The sequence below is a fragment of the Eleginops maclovinus genome, chromosome 18 (assembly GCF_036324505.1).
Source record: "Eleginops maclovinus isolate JMC-PN-2008 ecotype Puerto Natales chromosome 18, JC_Emac_rtc_rv5, whole genome shotgun sequence".
Lineage (NCBI taxonomy): Eukaryota > Metazoa > Chordata > Actinopteri > Perciformes > Eleginopidae > Eleginops > Eleginops maclovinus.
Window position 1 is genome coordinate 21,459,683 of NC_086366.1, and position 13,197 is coordinate 21,472,879.

General features: G+C 39.8%; 1 protein-coding gene across 9 annotated transcripts in view; it reads left to right on the forward strand.

Annotated features, from left to right (window-relative positions):
* Positions 1–13,197, forward strand: part of phldb1b (pleckstrin homology-like domain, family B, member 1b) — a 117,332-nt gene that overhangs the window by 39,061 nt on the left and 65,074 nt on the right. The gene's annotated exons all lie outside the window — the stretch shown is intronic.

Here is a 13,197-nt window from a genome sequence, read left to right on the forward strand (position 1 = left end):
TAATAGGATGTTATTTTTAATTCGGCATACATAAACAAAACTATTTTCATGTAAGCTTTTGAGAAATCAACTTTTTCAGTTGTCTTGCCTGATATTCTATATTGAATCGTCCACTGAAGGTTATGGGTGGTAGCTACTGTGGCAGCATTAGCACAGCTCACAAAACATGTAGGGCTGGTTTGGATATTTTTTTTATGCCGAATTACGAAACATACTCTGTTGACATTGTTGAGCTGTTTGAATGTACTTCAACACAAACACAATTTGTAAAAATGCAAGACAACTTTAAATGAGCATAATATTTAATGGTGTTTGGTCTATTACTCCACACACGAAACATGAACACCTGCTTTAACGTTGCTGTCTCCAGCCACTCAGTCCCCAGTACTCTAAATTCTGACTTCCCCCTGCAACCATGTGAGTTCTGATTATAGACTACAAACATATACAAGTCTGACAGATCTGCAGACCCCCCCATCAAGCCTGGCATGACCAGACCTCACTGTCTCTGTCTACTGTTTCACTGCTATTCCTGGTTGCCAATGTGACCTAACCAGGGCTGGTAACTGGAATAGAATTGAGCTGTCCTTCCATGCATTTTGCATATTCATAGGCCTCTGGGTCCATATTTGATGGTTGCATAAAGTTTTTCCTGAAGATCACACTCAGTTCAAAACCTTCCTTACAAGTGTGGTCATTCTTTCCCTTCCCTCAACATCTATCATCTGTGACACATTGCGTTGACCCCATTGTAAAGAAAGGATGTGAGGAGTCAGAGAGAAGCCCCTCTGCAAACAGTCATCAAGGCTGCTGTGAATGTGATGTGGGCTCCCAGAGGGCCCAGAGGACAGGTCAGACATGTGTGAGGGACGACGGGGCACCTCAGCATAGAGAGAGGGGAAAGGAGGCTGGCAGCAGCTGGTGTGTTCCAGCATGTTGTTGTTGACCCAGTCTCTGACCAAACATCCTCTGACTACACTGAGGTCAAGGCAATGTGTCCAAATGAGACAGGGGTTATCACTACAAATATAACAGTGCCTTGAGAACACCGAGTTTGTGTTCACACTGAAGGTCTTTGTATTGCAGTCCACACTGCTCTACCATATTTCTAAAAATATGAATAATACCCTTGTATGACATGACCAGCTGTGTAGATTAATAGTAGCAAAAGACAAACTCTTCTTGTATCTACCCAACACAATTTCATTAATGTCCTTGAGTTTTATAGTATGAACCTTCATATATTTGTAGCTTTTTTTTTTAACCTCATGCAGGAAGCAATATATGAACCATTTTTTTCTTATTTTTGTTTGTATTTACAAACAATACAATCTTTTTCTGTTAATGGACATTTTACATGTCTCCGTGCTTTAATGTTCAAAAAGGTCTTTATTTTTCTCAAACTGCCTGTGTTGCAGCACCTCTTTTCACCCTCTGTCTGAAACCAGAGCCCAGTCTGCTCTGATTGGTTAGATGGCTGGCTCTGTTGTTATTGGTTAATTGAGATTTCCCTCACCTTAGCCTATCACGTACTATGTGTTGGAGATCTAGCCAATAGAAGAGTGAGTGTTATATAGTGATGTTATTATGTTATGGAAAAAATATAATAGGGGCCCTTTAATACCCAATGATCTCTCAGATTTACAAACGTTTTGTATCTCTTCCTAGGTAAAAAAAAAACCAAACAGTTCATTTTAATTAGTCCACACATTGTTTGACAGAGAAAAGCACTTTGATGTGATGTGCAGCAATCTAAATGCAAATCTAAGAAAAGATCACAAACTATTAAGTTTAATTAATTAAGGGAGCCATAATGAATTACTGTATGGTAATGGTACAGCAAGGTTACACTTGTCAATTCAACGTGATTTATTTAAAAACCTGGAGATGCTTGAAGCAAGTAAGCACCATGTTTGGATGTGCGTTTGAGCCCAAACTGCTACATGTTGAGGAATGAATAGTCACAGACACAATTAAATGCATGTACAATCAGTTTAAATTAAGGAATATTAGAAGATCAGCACAAGATCAAGAACAGCCTGTGAAATTAACTGATTGATGATACATATGAAGGGAGAAAAAACTAAAACAAATCAGCCCACTTTGCGCAACAGTTGACCTCTTAGCCACGTGTAGATCACATTGTCTGCTTTAATATGAATTGATGCCCCTGCCTGCAGCCATCTGCCTCTGGGAGCATGTTTAACAGCAGGGGACTGGCTTCAGTTGTTCTGACAAAGGGAGGAAGAGGGGGGGTCAGGGAACATCTGTTTTTAGACAAGCAGAAACCAGCCTGAGACATGTTACTGTGATGAGCGTCCACTAGAGACTGTAGATGACGGCCTGCTGGATATTACTGCTCTATACTTCAATGTACTTATCAGCATTACTCGCACTGTGGTAATAGCTGCAAGTTATTATTTTTTTGCTGTAAAAAGCAGGATACAAGGTTTTCAATAGCTTAACTCAGAACAGGAATAAATCTTTAAATCTACATTTTTTAAGAGCTAATCACATTGAAAACAGTGTTTTTTTGCAGACAGGACCTTGGTTTTGACCCTTCCATTGCACATGTTTTAGTGTCACATTCTTTACATTTTAATTACATACATGTTTAGGTCTTTGTAGTACATTAAACAGTTCTTGAATAAGACACAACTCTTTCTGGTCTCGTAAGGTTCCCATTCGAAACAATTATCAGCTTCAATGTTAATTCGGACCTTAAGGTTTTCTGGTGGTTAGGTAAGATAATTGTTACAAATATCACAGGAAATACATTTCCTTCAGGAATGAGAGATTTTTTTTGTCAGACCTACCCAACAAGATGCATAATGCATGTTTTTATTCCATTTTTAATGTTGTAATCACAGTTTGTAAAAGGCATAGGACACAATGTAGTTCGTGTTTTTTTGTACTGTACATGACCCACCATGTTAATGTGTGTGAAGAAGCAGCCCAGGAGCAACCGCTGTCTGCAGATCATTTCCATCGTGGCATCTCGATGGCGTCAGACTGGTTTGAACATGCGACCCATTCATTTCTTCCAGCCTTTTATTTGTTCCGAAGGTTATTTCCACGTGATGGGAACGCAGAGCTAGACCTTTCCTCCTCCTCCTCCTCCTCCTCCTCCTCTCCTGTGCTCTCTTTTCAAAGCAGACCCTATCTTCCTCTGGTATGTGCGTCTGTGTTTGACGGGAAAGGCAGTCATTGATTAACTGGTGGGTTTGACTCCCTGGCCTTTGCTGAAGCTGTAAACCATCGGCTTTCCATAGCAACCGTCAGCCATAGTTTTGGGCATCTCTTTTGTCCGCAGTTCCTCTGCACTTTAGTGACGTCCCATGCTTGTGTTTTATTGGAAACTCTTTTGTTTGTCACGCACAACAGCGAGATCACAAAATGACCTATGTTTTTTTCTAATGGTTAGTGAATAAAAATGGAGCAGCTACTTGGTGAGGAGAATGACTTTTGGCTGACAGGATGAGTGGAATGAAGTGTAGCGAAGCTTCATAAGTACATAGCTGCAGGGTGTTTCAGTGAGTTTCTGCTATTTGAATCACAGTCAGAACTTAGGAAGCAGATTTCCTCAGCTGCTGCTACTGCTGTATATGTAGTGCTCTGATCATGGTATCAAAAGGAATGCGCCATAATACCAAACTGCAGCTTTTAGATCATCATATTATAAGCGTGTTTAGAAGATAAGCCTGTACCATATGCTGTAAATAACATTTATAATAAGCTCTTTAAATGTGTTAGAGCTCAACTTGGTGTGGGATTTAAAGTCACTTTAATACACTCTATGCAACTGTTAAAAGAAGGAGAAGCACATTCTATCCCTTTAATTTTTATAGTCATGTTACCCCCGTCCGAAATCAAGTGACTAAAGAGAATCTTTTTAATGGAAGGTAATTAACTTCAGTGGTTTTTACGCCATGTAGCTAACAGTGGTTAGCACTCGGCTGTACTAGCGTCTGTTAACCTTTGTCATGTTGATCAAAGTGTCCGGGAACCTGGCAACTTTTGATGATGCCAGCATTTCTTTCTATACACATCTCTGTCTCCTAAAAAACTGGGTTCCATGAAACTATACTGAATTCTCAATTTAGTTTTAAGAGAAACTCACTTTCTGTGGGATTACAGTTTTGAACATGTGTTGTGAATTCTAATAAAAAGAAAATTGCAACAAAAGTTATTGATTAAGTTTAGTAAGACCTCATGGTCGGGCTTAAAATTTGTACACTTTGAACGTTATCTGAGTCACAGATATCAATTAAAATATGTCTTCAGTGAATGGTTTCAGACTGATTTGAAGATAAGTCTTCTGGGGGAGTGTCACGTTTCCCACCCGTCTGCACGTAACTCCTCCATAGCTGGAGTTTTTTTGTTTTAGAAACATATTAGTAATATGTCAAGACAAAGTCTGGACGTATTTGACAATGCTGTTTTGTTTTATGGGAAAAGCCCAGGGTCCTTTAAGAAGTGGAACTAACTAATTACTGGTTAGGGCAGTACTTGCTCCAACAAATCAGATTCAAACCAGAGTTCTTTGCTGTCCACAACCCCGAGAATGTGGTTTATATTTCCTCTGGTACACAGAAAAGATGATGTGGTTCATGATTTTGGTTATTCTTGAAAAAAAACAAAGAATGTTTTGTTAGCGTGAGTGGTGATGACCATGTAACTGGAAGAGAAAAGAGAAAGGAACAGAAGCCTGTGCAAAGAAAAGTAACGAAAAGAAGCGTCACAGTACTGCAAATGGTGCTTGTTACCAATATATACTTTATACATTTTTATGTTTTCTATGCTCTTTTGCTCTGGTGTTTGAATGAGAATCATGTTTTCACATCCTATCTGCGGATAATATAGGACAGCTGCCATGACTTGCCACTTCAAAGAGTCAAAGACACTGTTAAAATCACGTATTTACAGCATGTCTTTATCACACCATAAAAGTATAAGCAACACTTTCACAAAGTCCCCTGATTCATCATGAACTCACTGTGGTGGTATGCTCAGCCTTCTCGCTCTGACCACCTCTTGCTTCCTCTGATCTAATCTTCTGGGAAATGTACTCGGGGCTAAGCCGACGCACTGGAAAGATTGAATGTGGTCTTACCAAATTGAAGGAGAAAAAACACAGAGATGTTATTGGAGAAATGATGGGATATTTGCTCCACAGACGTATGTCAGATAGGTTGAACAGACCAAGGGCTGCTAACATCTCCTCTAAATGCCACAATACCCTTGAGGCCTGATTTGGCATATGCGCTGTTTGGCTTTGGAGTGGTCGAAAAGGAGAACTCACATGGATTAACAATAATCATTCCTGTCGGCTCTGGTATTAAATAAATATTTTAAAAAGATGCTTTCTGATCAAGGAACCCTCTTTCTCACTTATTTTGCTATTTTTCTTTTAGTTCATCCAAGTTTTTATGCAGGATTGCAGAAAAAAACGAAATGCCAGATTTTTATGAAACATGGTAGAAGGGTGTAGCATTGGCCAAGGAAAAACCCATAAACTTTTGGAGTGGATCCAACTCACAGGGATGCACACTACTTTGACTACTGCTAACATGTTGAGATAGGGCATAGTCTAAGTAAAGACGGTCTTTCATAGATGACTGTGACGAGAGGATTAGAAATAACCCCTTTAACATACAAAGAGAACATTTCTAATGTATTGAATTAATATCAAAGCTTAAATCTCACATGTAGAAGAGTCTTCAGACAATTTTTGTCACAATTTCAATACAATCTCTTTCTTTTTTTAAATACTTATCAGAAAAAGATGCTGATCTATAGTTATGGAAGTAGCTCAGTTATTAGGAACTTGAACCAGAGGAACGCCGGTTCAACAACAGAACAACTGTGTCAACCATGATGCCATTAGTTGCTTCAAAGATAAATGGTATTGATTTGATGTTTTAATGAATGTTTGATGTATTGGTAATACCACTTCCATTAGTTTCTATCAAAAACTAATCAATTATAGTCTTCTATGACTGATCCTCGTTTTTATTTATTGTATCTGTTTCTGAGCCCATGCTCTAATGTTGTGGATCGTTGCAATTTTTCTTTGTTGCATTATATTGAAACTTTGTTGATGTTGCTATCGTCATGCGTGTTCTAGTTATTTGCGCATGATTAAACATGAGTCTTTATATGGCGATAAAACAAAGCTTTATTGCGTTTTTTTGGGGGGGTGCGTCAACCCGGTTGGGACGTAGAAAGGGGTGCGCCGCAAAAAAAGTTTGGGAACCGCTGGTCTAAAACAATACAATTATCAGCTTCAAATCAATATAATATATATGAAACTTTAATTTAAAATGTCTAAAAAAGTATATGTGTTTCCTGGAGGTTGTGTTTGGTTCTGAAACCAACCACCAGTTAATTGATTGGTTGAGTGCCAGCTAGATAACCCCCAACAGATTGAAAATGTATTTAGTGTTGAAGAAATATTTTATCCTCACAAAATGCCAATCACTCGTTGGTTCCAGCTACTCAAATGTATATTGCTTATTGACGTCATTATAATTCTTACATCAGAACATACAGTTTTTCTGTTGCACCTAGAAGCATAACATGTGGAAGAAGGCCCCTTGTGCGTTATTTTCTTTGCTGACTGACAGGTAGTATTTATAGATTTTCACCTTGACTCCATTGTATCAATCTTTATTTGCATTACAGTATGTGCTCTATAATCCACTTAGTGTTCCTGCAGTTTCATTAGAGAATGAGGTTATAGTGTCCTTCTGGGAAGGCAGTGCTGATCTTTATGTGCCCTCACTCCTGAAGACGTGCCATATTGAAAGTGTTGATAACATGACATAAAGAATGAAAGCCAACAAATCATTTATAAGCATATTCCTTGTTTGTGTTTGGTAGCTTTGGATAAAGCGCAGCCAATCTGGAGCCCACTGCTGCTGAAAGATGCTGTTCTTGCAGGAGTGCACTCTCTGTGATGAAGGCAGTGATTAGACCGATTGCTCCTGGAGTGTTGAAAAGAGAAATTGTTCTCTCTCACCCCGGGAAGAGAATCAATCTAACTGATTACCTAGGGGGATTTCCCACCACACACACATGCACACATACGCAGAGTCACCCTCTTCTTTGTGAAGCCAATCTTTCCTACCAACACTGCGCGTCCTTTTTCTATATGACTTTGTTTTAATCATGAAAATAGCTAGTGTCAGATTTTCCTGTTGATAAGTGTTGGACGCACAGCCGTTGATTAAAGAGATCTCAATTTCTACCGCATGCTGGTTTCGCTGAGCTCAGCTATGTAAAGAACATATCCTGAACCACTGGTTCTTGGAAAAATCCTAAAATGCTTATTCGAGGTCAGAGGGTTCTCATGAAGGAGTGAGGGAGGAGATAAGATATACTTGTGTGTTTTTAAATAACCAAAGTTGACTTGGTTAAGCCATTTGTGGACTACTGATTCAAACACAGCTCATAAACTGTTGGCGATCAGTTGATATGAATAAGGTTTATTATTTTAGTTGGAATAGGACCCAATTTAGTTCTCTAGGGCTCCTAACAGGCAACCTTTTCAGTAATGTTGGGGATGAGTACCTTAACTTTACGCTGGACCCACAGAGGTTCACATTTTACTGTCTTTGGCCTGGTTTTTCAGGAGTCATTCACCTTTTATAGAAACATGAAGGTCATGACTGGAAACGGGAAGAATTAAAAACTGTGTTTTCAAAATATCAACATAGTTATGATGCCATAAATCATATATGGTAAAGTGCTAAAAAGTTGTAAATTGAATGTACATCAGGTTTTTCAACCGCACAAACATATGTCAGAAACTAAAAGGAATGCTTTTTATGATTTCCATATTAATTCTATTTATTCATTCTAGAGTTTCATATATTTTTCATTCAGGCCTGTGCAAATGTTAAACTTTTTGCCACATTGTAAATTATGTGCACGAATCTAATCAAAGATACCTCATATTTATTTCACTTCTCTTTCATGGATATGTTTAATAAGCTTGGTTTATAGGCACCGTAGGGTTTGGTTGAGTCTCACAGCTCTCATTGACCTTGTTCCTAGTTGTAGCTCTGATAATTGTTCTGCCTGTAAACAAACGGCAAAGTATGTTTTCACTTGGTTAACCTAGTGGATCATTTAGCAGCTAAAGATTTGGGGCATATAACGGGGTGTGGGCTATTCAATACTCTGAGTTTAAGCATAGGGCATTTTACGCTGCACAAATTTGTCTGGCATTCTTTCTTCAAATTTTACCCAGCAACCATGTTTCTTTTTTTGGATGCAGCCACCCAATGTAATTTTATGGGAAATTAATGTTAATGTGTAAATACAGTAAGTGATTTGCCAACACATTAACTCAGTCAACTTTATACATTGCAAATATTTTAATGTTAAGTTTGCGGCTAGCTCCTCGGCCCGTAAGTGGTTGTCAAAAATCAGTTAATACCCTTTTAACTTACAGTAAATTTCTGTACCCGCAGAGACACAAAATTGTCAGTTTCATCATTAAAAGATTGATTGGAAAAAGATTCAATATGCAGTTCTGAATATGCAACCCAGTCGTGGTTTTATTTCTAAATCAAACCCAGAGCATAGATTTCACATCAGCATTCGTCCTTTATTTACCCCAAACTAGCGTTCTTGCATTCCTTCGTTGAAACCATATTTTACAGCTAGCAAGTTTTGAAACTGAATTTCTAAATGTCAAAGAGACCACCCTCCCTGCTGTGGGAAAGATCCCCAGAAAGCTGAACCTTTATCACCCCTGGGTTAACTTTCTCTGTCACCTGAGCTGATTAGCTCCTATGATGACTGATCACCGTAAAGAACGTGACCTTTGGAGATGGGGCCTCGCAAGTTAAAACCAGAGTTTCGATGGACCACCATGAGAGACGTGCTTGTTATGTAGGGAAAGAATCCATGCCTGAGATTTGCTTCTACAGTATTAAACATCATAATCATAATTCACTCATAACTAGGTGATGTTACAACAGCTAACGGTAGATCCACCATCAAGATTCTTTGGGAACCAGAAAAGGGCTGTATAAATGAATTATATCAATATTAAATAATCAGAGGTGGACAAAGTACTTAGACTTTTTTTAAGTAAAGTAATAACACAATGTAGAAATGCTCTTTTCAGGGAGAAGACCTACATTCAAAATGTTATGTTTAAATATAACGTGCTAAGTGTTAGCACCAGAAGTACACATTCGACAATGCGGTTCAATACGGTATGATACGATACAATAAGATACAATCAACGAGGACTTCTATTAAAACAACAAACAAGGGAAAAGACACTTAACGTAACATTACAATAATTGAATTGCCTGCACACCAGGCTTTGACAGAATACATGGTATGTTATTGAATCTGAGTCTTATTAACATAAATGCTGTAGAGTTATGAGTACCATATTTTAATGAGATGTAGTGAAAAAGAAGTACAAGGTACCTCATATACATAATTACAGTTCTTGAGTAAAGGCGTCTTATTTACATTCCACTATTGCAAAAATTGAGTTCTGTTATGTTGTCTCAAGGGTAATGTCATGCTTGTGTTGAGCAACATTCAGACATGCCAGAAAAACAGACTCATCCCAAACAACTTTGAGCCTTCCAGTCTAAATAAGGACTTAGTGGTTTGAGGTGTGGTTAATTTCTCTGCGTGTTTAGGGTTTGGCATCTCTCTGGTCTCATTAACCGCCCCCGCCCAGCCGTCTGTTTAATATACGAACAACATGTCCGCAGCAGATCTGTACGTTGCTGGAGATAAGGTAGGGAAACCCCCATTGTTTGGGTGCACAGTCGAGACCGGAAACAGACGTGGTTTCCAAGCTCCTTTCCTTCTTACTCCTTCTATAACATTTTATTTAGTTGTAAAAGTCCTCGCAGACCTCTTTTCATACATCCGCCATATCCAATTTATTGACTTTACGCCAAGTGCCGCCATTAAACTATCCTTCATTCCTGCGATTGCTCATGAAGCACTGCAGTTTTTCTCGGTATCAACACTGCATGGGTGCGCTATAATGAATATCTACATGATTTATGATCCCAACTCCAGCCTCTGAATATGATACATGGCCCGTTTAGAGCGTCTCCATATCCTAAACCCTGCCAGGGACCTGGATAAATACTCTGTTGATCATAAATCTCCACTTTCTTCTTGAAGATCTATTGTCTGACACTCCCTGCAGTCTGTCTCCTTGCAGCGGAGGATCCATCATGATAAGTAGCTTCATGCTGTAATTGCTGAATTGATGAGCGCTAATTGGCATCAAGACACTGCCAGTAAAGGACTTCAGCGGCAGCGTTTTTCTGCAAGCCTAAACCAGATGGATTGATTAGCAAAATATCATGTCCTCAGCCCATGAATTGATGCTAATGTCATTGGCTCTGCTTGGAGATTTAAACCGTAAATATTTTTTTTATTGAAAAGCTGTTTTAAAGGTCAGCCTCCCTGTATTTACTGCCTGCTTTGCTTGAAAATGTCATGGTGTATGAGTTATGTTAAGTATCACTTTTCAGGCTGCCAGTCGATCAACTAAGCTGACAATAAAACACTTTGATAGAAACACTTCGCTTTATCTAGCCATCTATAGATAAATCACTCTTAAATTGTGAAAAAAAATCCACGAAGGAAGGAACACTCATAGCTACTAGCTCCTTTGTACATATACAAATACAGGATTTGCCTATATGATGAGATGCAGTAGTGTACTACTATATGTATTTTAATAAAATAACTAAAATTGGCGACATGTCTTGGTGATAAAATGGAAAAATAGTATTCTATGATACTGTGAACGAGCCATTCTGCTAACTGAGTACTTTTAATACCTGAAGTACATTTTAATGATAGTACTTTTAATCAAGTAACATCTTCAATTCAGGACATTTACTTGTAATGGAGTTTTTTAAGATCATCCTATTCTACTTCTACTTAAGTAAAGGATGTCATACTTCCACCACTGCTAATGTAATATCGGATGTTGGTTTTCCCCGGTATGCAGGTCTATTGCTGCAAGAAAGCAGACCATAAGAAGAAATTTGGATTGAACTAAATGAAAAACACATTTATAAATCAAAGATGCTTTCAGTTTGTTTTGCTGGTCATTCCCTCAATCCACCTCTTCATCTTTAACTTGACTACCCTTTGTTCAATTAACATCCAGCTTTAGTTGAAAGTGAGTACTGAGTGCAGAAACTGATGAATAGACTAGAAATAATACCTGAAAATGTTTTTATTATATTGAAAGAATACTAAAATATATCCTGCAATGAATGTTAGTGAACTTGTATGAGTGACTTTAGCTTCCACTTCATCCTATTGTTTTCTGTCAGAGAAGTTAGTACCACCATGTAGTACACCATTTCTGAATGTTTGTCTGCGAATACAGTTGTTTGTGCTCTCTGTTTTGCTGACTCAACATGTACTGATCCCGTGTGGGCTCTCTTTTGTCAGTGAACACACACACACACACACACACACACACATGCACAGACACACACACACACACACACACACACACACACACACACACACACACACACACACACACACACACACACACACACACACACACACAGGGCCTGCAGGCTGCTGAGGTGCAGGGTCAGGCTCTCTGGGGGCAGAAGAGGACTCGGTCAGTAGTGAGCGTCAGCTGCCAGCAGCAGTGTGCTGAGAGAACAGAGCAGAGGAGGAGAAATGTCTCCACGCATCCATCAGCTGGCAGCAGGCAGCCACTGCATGAACACACAGTAACAACACACTGAACAATGCTGTCGGTGCTGGATGGGATTTACCCACAGATACCCAGTGTAGACTGTACATTCCCTATATGTAGCACATGAATGGAACTCTTTGGAGCCTCGGTCATCACAAATGAGTTCCATGCCTGTGGCTACAATACATAGCCTTTGGTACGAGAACCAGTCTGTTGAATTTTGATACATTTCAATTTCAACTGGATGTAGAAATTGATGCACTAAATTACTGAGTGTGATAATGTAAGCATATCATTGTGTGTACAGTACGCTGAACTTGAAAAATGCAAAACTGTTATGCTGAAATGGTAATGGCAGAACAAATGTACCTATTTTCTTTATTCATTTGAATCTGAATCTTATTAAAATAAATCCTGTGAGTACCATATTTACCTATAAGATGTAGGGAAATATAAGTATATGGTAGAAGGAAATGCATATACTCAATTAAATACCTCAACATTTATATTTAAGTACATTTCGTGAGTAGATTAAGGCCACTTGTGTTTTTCCGCACCTTTAGCTGCAACTAGCTTTAAGCTAATAAGCTAACATTAGCTATGTTCAGCTGACGAGGTGCAGCTGAATTCCATCCATCCATCTTCTCCCGCTTATCCATCAGGGTCGCGGAGGTAACAGCTCCAGCAGAGAGCCCCAAACTTCTCTTTCCATGGCCACATCAACCAGCTCTGACTGGGGGATTCCAAGGCGCTCCCAGGCCAGCGAAGAGATATAATCCCTCCACCTGGTCCTAGGTCTACCCCTCGGTCTCTTCCCAGCTGGACGTGCCTGGAACACCTCCCTAGGGAGGCGCCCAGGTGGCATCCTCACTAGGTGCCCGAACCACCTCAACTGGCTCCTTTCAACGCAAAGGAGCAGCGGTTCTACTCCGAGTCCCTCCCGGATGACTGAACTTCTCACCTTATCCCTAAGGAGATGCCAGCCACCCTGCGGAGAAATCCCATTTTGGCCGCTTGTATCTGCGATCTCGTTCTTTCGGTCATGACCCATCCTTCATGACCATAGGTGAGGATAGGAATGGAAATGGCCCGGTAGACAGAGGGCTTTGCCTTGTGGCTCAGCTCTCTTTTCGTCACAACGGTGCGGTAAAGCGACTGCAGTACCGCTCCCGCTGCTCCGATTCTCCGGCCCATCTCACGCTCCATTGTTCCCTCACTCGAGAACAAGACCCCGAGATACTTGACTCCTTCACTTGGGGTAAGGCCTCATTCCCTACCTGGACTGGACAGTCCATAGGTTTCCTGCTGAGAACCATGGCCTCAGATTTGGAGGTGCTGATCCTCATCCCAGCCGCTTCACAGTCGGCCGCGAACCGATCCAGTGAGTGCTGAAGGTCACAGACCGATGAAGCCATTAGGACCACATCATCTGCAAAAAGCAGTGGTGTAATCCTTAGCCCACCGAACTA